The sequence below is a fragment of the Oncorhynchus tshawytscha genome, linkage group LG07, assembly GCF_018296145.1.
Source record: "Oncorhynchus tshawytscha isolate Ot180627B linkage group LG07, Otsh_v2.0, whole genome shotgun sequence".
Classification (NCBI taxonomy): Eukaryota; Metazoa; Chordata; class Actinopteri; order Salmoniformes; family Salmonidae; genus Oncorhynchus; species Oncorhynchus tshawytscha.
This window is the reverse complement of record NC_056435.1, coordinates 40,289,588-40,300,502: the sequence shown is the minus strand read 5'-3', so window position 1 is coordinate 40,300,502 and position 10,915 is coordinate 40,289,588.

Here is a 10,915-nt window from a genome sequence, read left to right as displayed (position 1 = left end):
GGACAGGTAAACTATGTTAATCTTTAAGGCTTAAACTGGTAAAAATAGAATGAACCTGCATGCCTCTTCACTTGCATAAAGCCCCTGAAACGCTGCTTGAGCTCAACCATTTCAAAAGAAGGTAAAAAACTTCAGCCCCTATCAATAATAGCTGGGGTACCTGACCCAGCTGTATTATTTGTAGAACCAGATTACATACAGACATGCTACTCAGTGAGGTAATATATATCACACTTTACTGGGATCTACATTTGTACACAGTACATCTATGCTATATGCTCCATGGTGGATAGGAAAAAAGCAGAGGAAGTGAATTGAGGCCTGTTCCCCTGCCTCTCAAATAGACTGCAATCAACATGTAGTAGCATACGTACATATAATCAAATGTAAATGAACATGTATAAACAGAATTGGACCTTTCCTCCACACACAGTGGGCCTTAATGCTGTCGTTAATGGAATCCTCACTAGCGTGACTGAGGTACAAAGCAAACAGGTTGAGGAGGGTAAAGGACCTGAAACAAACAGGCGGGGAAAGACCATAATATTAGGGGTTTGTAGTGGAGCAGAAGGAAGGAGAGCATTAATAGTCACCATATGTGTGTAGCGCATAGACTGGGGGTCTACAGTACATTACTCTTCCCACAACATGAGCCAACTAAGAGATGTGCGTAACTTGGCCAAAGACAGCTACCGTGTGAAAAGTGGGCCGCTGGGTGTGAGAGCCATGCCCTAATCTGTCACACTGTGTTTTGCGGCAGTAACATGGTAGCAGCAGCTGCATGGTTCACCTGTCCTGTACTGTACACGGCTCTTCATCAACCCTGGCTCTCTCCTCTTCACCAACAGGTGTCCTGTACCGTACATGGCTCTTCATCAACCCTGGCTCTCTCCTCTTCACCTGTCCTGTACTGTACATGGCTCTTCATCAACCCTGGCTCTCTCCTCTTCATCTGTCCTGTACCGTACATGGCTCTTCATCAACCCTGGCTCTCTCCTCTTCATCTGTCCTGTACTGTACACGGCTCTTCATCAACCCTGGCTCTCTCCTCTTCATCTGTCCTGTACCGTACATGGTTCTTCATCAACCCTGGCTCTCTCCTCTTCACTTGTCCTGTACCTACATGGCTCTTCATCAACCCTGGCTCTCTCCTCTTCATCTGTCCTGTACTGTACACGGCTCTTCATCAACCCTGGCTCTCTCCTCTTCATCTGTCCTGTACCGTACATGGTTCTTCATCAACCCTGGCTCTCTCCTCTTCACTTGTCCTGTACCGTACATGGCTCTTCATCAACCCTGGCTCTCTCCTCTTCACCAACAGGTGTCCTGTACCGTACATGGCTCTTCATCAACCCTGGCTCTCTCCTCTTCATCTGTCCTGTACCGTACATGACTCTTCATCAACCCTGGCTCTCTCCTCTTCATCTGTCCTGTACCGTACACGGCTCTTCATCAACCTTGGCTCTCTCCTCTTCATCTGTCCTGTACCGTACATGGTTCTTCATCAACCCTGGCTCTCTCCTCTTCATCTGTCCTGTACCGTACATGGCTCTTCATCAACCCTGGCTCTCTCCTCTTTATCTGTCCTGTACCGTACACCGCTCTTCATCAACCCTGGCTCTCTCCTCTTCACCTGTCCTGTACCGTACATGGTTCTTCATCAACCCTGGCTCTCTCCTCTTCATCTGTCCTGTACAATACATGGCTCTTCATCAACCCTGGCTCTCTCCTCTTCATCTGTCCTGTACCGTACACTGCTCTTCATCAACCCTGGCTCTCTCCTCTTCACCTGTCCTGTACCGTACACTGCTCTTCATCAACCCTGGCTCTCTCCTCTTCACCTGTCCTGTACCGTACATGGTTCTTCATCAACCCTGGCTCTCTCCTCTTCATCAACCCTGGCTCTCTCCTCTTCATCAACCCTGGCTCTCTCCTCTTCATCTGTCCTGTACTGTACACGGCTCTTCATCAACCCTGGCTCTCTCTTCTTCATCTGTCCTGTACCGTACATGGTTCTTCATCAACCCTGGCTCTCTCCTCTTCATCAACCCTGGCTCTCTCTTCTTCATCTGTCCTGTACTGTACACGGCTCTTCATCAACCCTGGCTCTCTCTTCTTCATCTGTCCTGTACCGTACATGGTTCTTCATCAACCCTGGCTCTCTCCTCTTCATCAACCCTGGCTCTCTCTTCTTCATCTGTCCTGTACTGTACACGGCTCTTCATCAACCCTGGCTCTCTCCTCTTCATCAACCCTGGCTCTCTCCTCTTCATCTGTCCTGTACCGTACATGGTTCTTCATCAACCCTGGCTCTCTCCTCTTCACCTGTCCTGTATTGTACATGGCTCTTCATCAACCCTGGCTCTCTCCTCTTCATCAACCCTGGCTCTCTCCTCTTCATCTGTCCTGTACCGTACATGGTTCTTCATCAACCCTGGCTCTCTCCTCTTCACCTGTCCTGTATTGTACATGGCTCTTCATCAACCCTGGCTCTCTCCTCTTCATCAACCCTGGCTCTCTCCTCTTCATCAACCCTGGCTCTCTCCTCTTCATCTGTCCTGTACCGTACACGGCTCTTCATCAACCCTGGCTCTCTCCTCTTCATCTGTCCTGTACCGTACACGGCTCTTCATCAACCCTGGCTCTCTCCTCTTCATCAACCCTGGCTCTCTCCTCTTCATCAATCCTGGCTCTCTCTTCTTCATCTGTCCTGTACTGTACACGGCTCTTCATCAACCCTGGCTCTCTCCTCTTCATCAACCCTGGCTCTCTCCTCTTCATCTGTCCTGTACTGTACACGGCTCTTCATCAACCCTGGCTCTCTCTTCTTCATCTGTCCTGTACCGTACATGGTTCTTCATCAACCCTGGCTCTCTCCTCTTCATCAACCCTGGCTCTCTCTTCTTCATCTGTCCTGTACTGTACACGGCTCTTCATCAACCCTGGCTCTCTCCTCTTCATCAACCCTGGCTCTCTCCTCTTCATCTGTCCTGTACCGTACATGGTTCTTCATCAACCCTGGCTCTCTCCTCTTCACCAACAGGTGTCCTGTACCGTACATGGCTCTTCATCAACCCTGGCTCTCTCCTCTTCACCTGTCCTGTATTGTACATGGCTCTTCATCAACCCTGGCTCTCTCTCTTCATCAACCCTGGCTCTCTCCTCTTCATCAACCCTGGCTCTCTCCTCTTCATCTGTCCTGTACCGTACACGGCTCTTCATCAACCCTGGCTCTCTCCTCTTCATCTGTCCTGTACCGTACACGGCTCTTCATCAACCCTGGCTCTCTCCTCTTCATCAACCCTGGCTCTCTCCTCTTCATCAATCCTGGCTCTCTCTTCTTCATCTGTCCTGTACTGTACACGGCTCTTCATCAACCCTGGCTCTCTCCTCTTCATCAACCCTGGCTCTCTCCTCTTCATCTGTCCTGTACTGTACACGGCTCTTCATCAACCCTGGCTCTCTCTTCTTCATCTGTCCTGTACCGTACATGGTTCTTCATCAACCCTGGCTCTCTCTCTTCATCAACCCTGGCTCTCTCTTCTTCATCTGTCCTGTACTGTACACGGCTCTTCATCAACCCTGGCTCTCTCCTCTTCATCAACCCTGGCTCTCTCCTCTTCATCTGTCCTGTACCGTACATGGTTCTTCATCAACCCTGGCTCTCTCCTCTTCACCAACAGGTGTCCTGTACCGTACATGGCTCTTCATCAACCCTGGCTCTCTCCTCTTCACCTGTCCTGTATTGTACATGGCTCTTCATCAACCCTGGCTCTCTCCTCTTCATCAACCCTGGCTCCTCCTCTTCATCAACCCTGGCTCTCTCCTCTTCATCTGTCCTGTACCGTCAATCAACCCTGGCTCTCTCCTCTTCATCTGTCCTGTACCGTACACGGCTCTTCATCAACCCTGGCTCTCTCCTCTTCACCAACAGGTGTCCTGTACCGTACACTGCTCTTCATCAACCCTGGCTCTCTCCTCTTCATCTGTCCTGTACTGTACACTACTCTTCATCAACCCTGGCTCTCTCCTCTTCACCTGTCCTGTACCGTACACTGCTCTACATCAACCCTGGCTCTCTCCTCTTCACCTGTCCTGTACCGTACACGGCTCTTCATCAACCCTGGCTCTCTCCTCTTCACCAACAGGTGTCCTGTACCGTACACTGCTCTTCATCAACCCTGGCTCTCTCCTCTTCACCTGTCCTGTACCGTACACGGCTCTTCATCAACCCTGGCTCTCTCCTCTTCATCTGTCCTGTACTGTACATGGCTCTTCATCAACCCTGGCTCTCTCCTCTTCATCTGTCCTGTACTTTACATGGCTCTTCATCAACCCTGGCTCTCTCCTCTTCATCTGTCCTGTACTGTACATGGCTCTTCATCAACCCTGGCTCTCTCCTCTTCATCTGTCCTGTACTGTACATGGCTCTTCATCAACCCTGGCTCTCTCCTCTTCATCTGTCCTGTACCGTACATGGTTCTTCATCAACCCTGGCTCTCTCCTCTTCATCAACCCTGGCTCTCTCTTCTTCATCTGTCCTGTACTGTACACGGCTCTTCATCAACCCTGGCTCTCTCCTCTTCATCTGTCCTGTACTGTACATGGCTCTTCACCAACACTGTATCTCTCCTCTTCATAGGCCTGAACCGTTAACCTGTGTATAACTAAATGAATCTCACATGGAACACTTATCTTATGTGACAACATTTACAAAACACCAGTCCCACTGTTTTGCAGACATGTAGAATTATATGGTTTTCCATTTGTTTAAAATGATTAAGTCCACAGTGATTTCAAAATGATACGCATGTGACCTCCATCAAACCCAGTCCCCAGGTTAACAGCAACAGTTATGTACTTGTAAAGTCTAATACAAAACAAAACCGCATGTTAGTTAAACATGCTTTCTCTCTGCACAGGAAGGATGTTGTCAGAAACCCTGGACAATCTAGCGAATAGAGAATTCAATTGTTTTCTCATACATTTCCTTGGTTAAGGGTAAAAATTAAATCACTAAAGACTACTGTCACTCTGCCTCTCTAATGCCAATATTATGAATGCACCCACTCAGAGTCTATCAGCGAACCACAGAGTACCCCGTGAGAGAGGAGAGAGAGGGACCTGAGAAAAGCACAGGCTGGGGAGACCCCAGCAGAGAAGAGCAGGGTTGGGGAGCGGCCTGTGGGCATGGCCTCTCTCTCTGACACCACTTCGTTAAGCACGCAACACTAATCCTGCCTGTGTCTTTATTACCCTCTCTTTGGAAGAGCAGGCTGGGGGTGGGGGGTACTGCTGCAGGGACCAGTCATCAGCATTAGTGTTTGAAGATAGGCCATACTGCATGGCATTTTAGGATCTAATAGAGGCAGAGAGAGAAACTCACAGAGAGATATACTACAGAAAAGAGGATAGAAAGAGTGAGAGAGAGGGAGGGTGGTGGTGAGATAGGCAGCGTGTCACTTGAACCCCCCTCAAACGAGTTTGGGAAGGGGGGGGGCATAGTCTGTGGGCAGGGAGATTATTGCATCCAGAAATGGCTCTAGGGCAATTGTGTGTTTGAGTTGTTACATTTACTCTCTAATCAAAACAGCACATTCATGAGCTTCTCAATTTGACTCAATTTGCAATATTGTCTCTTGGTTGTAAACAACATATTCCCAACTGGATTTAAATGAATATCTTTCAGAACATAAAAGCCTGGAAAATAATTGTTTATGTGAGTGATAAAATTGTATTCATTTAAACTTTCCCTGTTTGAGTTGATGATAACTAATATGTTGTTTATAACGTATGTTAGAAAAAGGGAGTAAGTGACCTTTTGTTCTGGAAAGGAGTTTTTAATAGCATTTATTGAACGGCACACAATAACACTGCCAATATCAAAGCTTTGAAATCCAAGTTCCCTGAAGTCGAGGTTGCTTGTCAAAAGTTGAAGATACTGAGCTGGCGCCATCTTGTGTCTGTTGAATGGCCATCTGCTAACCTAGGCGTTCAACGTTCCCTCACAGTCACCTTGATCCTCAGGTTCATCCACACATTATGGCAGCATAAGGTAATATCGTTGAGATGATATAAAGATGATATGCTTGTCACTCATCATCTGCTCTCGTGGCTCACAATGTGTGAAACAGCCACAAGACAAAGCCTGGGCACAGATGGGCAGATAAAATGTCCCTAAATATTCATCCCATTTTCAACTGCAGTGCTACCAGCCCTTTAGAACTCTCTCTTACTGAATGGGAGGAAAAACTCAACCAAGAGAACTTACCATAGAGTTGTTGATGTATGATCTGAACCACACCACCACAGTATGACTGAAATGTAGCTATTCAATGTGTTTTCAAAAATCTTTTTTTTAAATCTCTCCCCACAGAACCAATTTGACTGTGACCATTTTGAGTAGTGGCACCTCTTTCCTGTGAATCTGAAGCAGGGTTTGCTGCTGTATATCTGAACCGAGCAGGGAACTTGTATAGTATATTCTCATAGTAAAATTTAGTTTATTTCCATATTTACACCATTTCATATTCAGAGCAATGGTAACAGGATTACTTTTTGACAAACAGTAATTTGTGGAATTCCCTAATTTCTGTCTGTGGATTCCCTTTTTTCTGAAAATGATTCTGCTGTGTAGAATCCCAGTGGTTGGGTTCCAGAAACCCATCAGGCTTGTGAGTAGACCTCTGTGGTTGGCCAGATAAAGCAGAGCAGAGAGAAGGCCTGGCATGGCCTGGCATGCAGGAGGCAGAACTCGCTGGGGAATAATGTGCTCCCATTTGAAATGATGGTATATCATCAGAGCTGAACCTGACTCTCTTGAAGACAGCTATCTAGGAACACTTGTTCACACGATCTTACAGTACAAATTATTTTCACATTTCCCTTTTTGTTTGTTTAAATGTTATGAATTTTTAAAGAAAATTAAAGCAGGATTTGAGGGACTCCTGCTTTGCACAATTATACTTGGTAAAAAAAAACTCTAATACACCAAAAAGGCTTACTATTAGAAAGTTGTAAAACCTGAACATATTTCAGTTGTTGTGGCTTTACACAGATGGTTCAGAGACTGAATTTTAGCTGTGTGTTTTTCTGATACAAATCCACATTTGTGATTCTAATCCACAGCTGTTCCGGACGACTGTGTGATCACGCACTCCGCAGCCGATGGGAGTAAGACCTTTAAACAGGTCAACATTCACAAGGCCGCAGGGCCAGACAGATTACAATGACGTGTACTCCGAGCATGCGCTGACCAACTGGCAAGTGTCTTCACTGACATTTTCAACCTCTTCCTGACTGAGTCTGTAATACCTACATGTTTCAAGCAGACCACCATAGTCTCTGTGCCCAAGAACACTAAGGTAACCTGCCTAAATGACTACCGACCCATAGCACTCACTTCTGTAGCCATGAAATGCTTTGAAAGGCTGGTCATGGCTCACATCAACACAATTATCCCAGAAACCGTAGACCCACTTCAATTTGCATACCACAGCAACAGATCCACAGATGATGCAATCTCTATTGCAATCCACACTGCCCTTTCACACCTGGACAAAAGGAACACCTATGTGAGAATGCTATTCATTGACTACAGCTCTGTGTTCAGCACCATAGTGCCCACAAAGTTCATCACTAAGCTAAGGACCCTGGGACTAAACACCTTCCTCTGCAACTGGATCCTGGACTTCCTGACAGGCAGCTCCCATGTGGTAAGGGTAGGTAACGACACATTCGCCACGCTGTTCCTCAAAATGGGGGCCCCTCAGGGGTGCATGCTCAGTTCCCTCCTGTACTCCCTATTCATTCATGCCTGCACGGCCAGGCACGACTCCAACACCATCATTAAGTTTGCTGATGACACAACAGTGGTAGGCCTGATCACCGACAATGATGAGACAACAGTGGTAGGGAGGAGGTCAGAGACCTGACCGTGCTGTACAAGGACAACAACCTCTCCCTCAAAGTGATCAAGACAAAGGAGATGATTGTGGACTACAGGAGTAAGAGGACCGAGCAAACCCCCATTCTCATCGACGGGGCTGTAGTGGAGCAGGTTGTTCCTTGGCGTCCACATCACCAACAAACTATCATGGTCCTAGCACACCAAGACAGTCATGAAGAGGGCACAGCAAAACCTATTCCCCCTCAGGAGACTGAAAAGATTTGGCATGGGTCCTCAGATCCTCAAAAGGTTTTACCCGCTGCACAATCGAGAGCATCCTGACGGGTTGCATCTCTGCTTGGTATGGCAACTGCTCGGCCTCCAACTGCAAGGCACTACAGAGGGTAATGCGTACGGCCCAATACATCACCTGGGCCAAGCTTCCTGCCATCCAGTATCTCTATGCCAGGCGGTGTCAGAGGAAGGCCCTAAAATTTGTCAAAGACTGTTGTCTCTGTTATCACATGGCAAGCAGTACCGGAGTGCCAAGTCTAGGTCCACGAGGCTTCTAAACAGCTTCTACCCCCCTAGCCCCTCTATTGTTATTTACTGCTGCTCTTTAATGATTTGTTATTCTTATCTCATACTTTTTTTTGTATTTTCTTAAAACTGAATTGTTGGATAAGGGATTGCAAGTAAGCATTTAATTTGGCACATGTGACAAATAACATTTGATTTAACATTCTTACCAGGTTACCTGGTTTGCAAATCACTCTAACAGGCGTGTCCTTAGTGTGATCTTTAACATACTATGAACTCTTTCTGTAAATAAATAATTCAATGGATAAATAAATCAATGTTTTAGGCAAATTAGCTTGTATTCCACTGTGGGTCTGGCTAACTTGATCCCAGATGCATATGTAGGTAATCACCACTGCCTTTTGGATTGGCTCACAGGCACACAACAAACAAGCTGCCGCCAACACCCCCAAAGCTTTGTCTAATCTGCTGTTTCACTGGGCTCTTGTTCCTCACACAAATATGAAAGTGAATCTCTGCAGCAGAATGCACAGTGGCAGATTAAACTGGGAAGGGTGCCTGCACACTAATGCCCGAGACATTAAGTCTGGGATTTACACTGAAATATAATTCCCAGGGGTGCCTTAAGAGATGTCTTCTTCTGCTGGAGAAGGCAGAAGTTCTCAGATAGAGCTTCAAGAACATTATGGCCTTATTGAACCCTCATTTCAGAAACATCAGGGATTTTTTTTAAACTAGTTTTCTTTCAGATTTTTTCATTTTTTAAAATGTAACCTTCGTTTAACTAGGCAAGTCAGTTAAGAACAAATGATTGTTTACAATGACGGCCTAGGAACAGTGGGTTAAAAACTTCTTAGGGATGTGCGTCCTGTCAAAGCGACAGATGTAAATCATGCAGCGCCTTGTGTCACCATCACAGATTTTAGAGAAACAACAAATGTCGGTACATATAAGTGTCTTATATCGGCTGAAAGCTTAAATTCCTGTTAATATAACTGCACTGTCCAATTTACAGTAGACAGTAATGCGAAAAAAATGCCATGCTATTGTTTGAGGAGATCTCCTAAAAACAAAACTCTTTTTTCACTGCGATAGGTTTGATAAATTCAGCTCTGAAAGTGTAATGTGTACTTACATTCTGAAATCTTGCTCTGATTTATCATCCAAAGGGTCACAGAGATAACATGAAGTGTCGTTTTGTTAGATAAAATCCCTTTTCATATCCTGAAAAGGTCCATATTGGATGCACGATCGATTTTGTATTTTCACTCATTCGATTTGCAAAGAAAGGAATCTGTGAAAATCTCACCCTAAACGTTGTTTCAACCAGTCAAATCGCGTTCGTATCTATTCCCCAGAGATCCTAGAATGTAACGAGACTTCACGATATCAGTAGGGGTGTAGTATATCCTATAGGACTGTCACGACTTCTACCGAAGGTAACTCCTCTCCCTGTTCGGGCGGCGCTCGGCGCTCGGCGCTCGGCGTTCGGCGCTCGGCGTCGCCGGTCTACCAGCCGCTACCGATCCCTTTTTCTTTTTCTGGTTGTTTTGTCTGTGTTCCTTTTCATACCTGGTTTTCAATTGCTTTGATTTCTGTGGGTATATAGGGCACCTGATACCTGCCGTAATTCGTGCAGGATTAGACTTGTGTGCATTGCGCTCGATTGTATTTGATGTTTGTTGTTTTTTCGCTATTACGCACGTGTATGTAAAGTGTCGGAACTGTGTTTGTTCCTCCGTGCGTTTGCACGAGTTTCTGATTATTCGAGAGCGTAGTTTTGGGATTTTTGTCTGTGCCGTTTTGTATTGGTGGACTATATTATTAAACACGCTTCTCAGACATCCCTGCTCTCTCCTGCGCCTGACTTCTACACCTCTCACCAAGACGCATATTATCACAAGGACACCAAATTTGGTCAGAGAGCGACGCCTTCATGGCACGCCGATGACGCAGGTGGCCATCACTTGAACAACTCCATTTTTTATTTTTTTATTTTCACCTTTATTTAACCTCTTTGTTAGGCCAGTTGAGAACAAATTCTCATTTACAACTGCGACTTGGCCAAGATAAAGCAAAGCAGTGCGACACAAACAACAACACAGAGTTATACATGGAATAAACAAACATAGAGTCAAAAACTCAATAGAAAAATGTCTATATACAGTGTGTGCAAATGAGGTAAGATTAGGGAGGTAAGACAATAAATAGGCCGTAGTGGCGAAGTAATAACAATTTAGCAATTAAACAATGGAGTGAGATGTGCAGAAGATGAATGTGCAAGTAGAGATACTGGGGTGCAAAGGAACAAAAAATAAATAACAATATGGGGATGAGGTAGTTGGATGGGCTATGTACAGTGAGCTGCTCTGACAGCTGATGCTTAAAGTTAGTGAAGGAGATATGAGTCTCCAGCTTCAGTGATTTTTGAAATTCGTTCCAGTCATTGGCAGCAGAGTACTGGAAGGAAAGGCGGCCAAAGGAGGA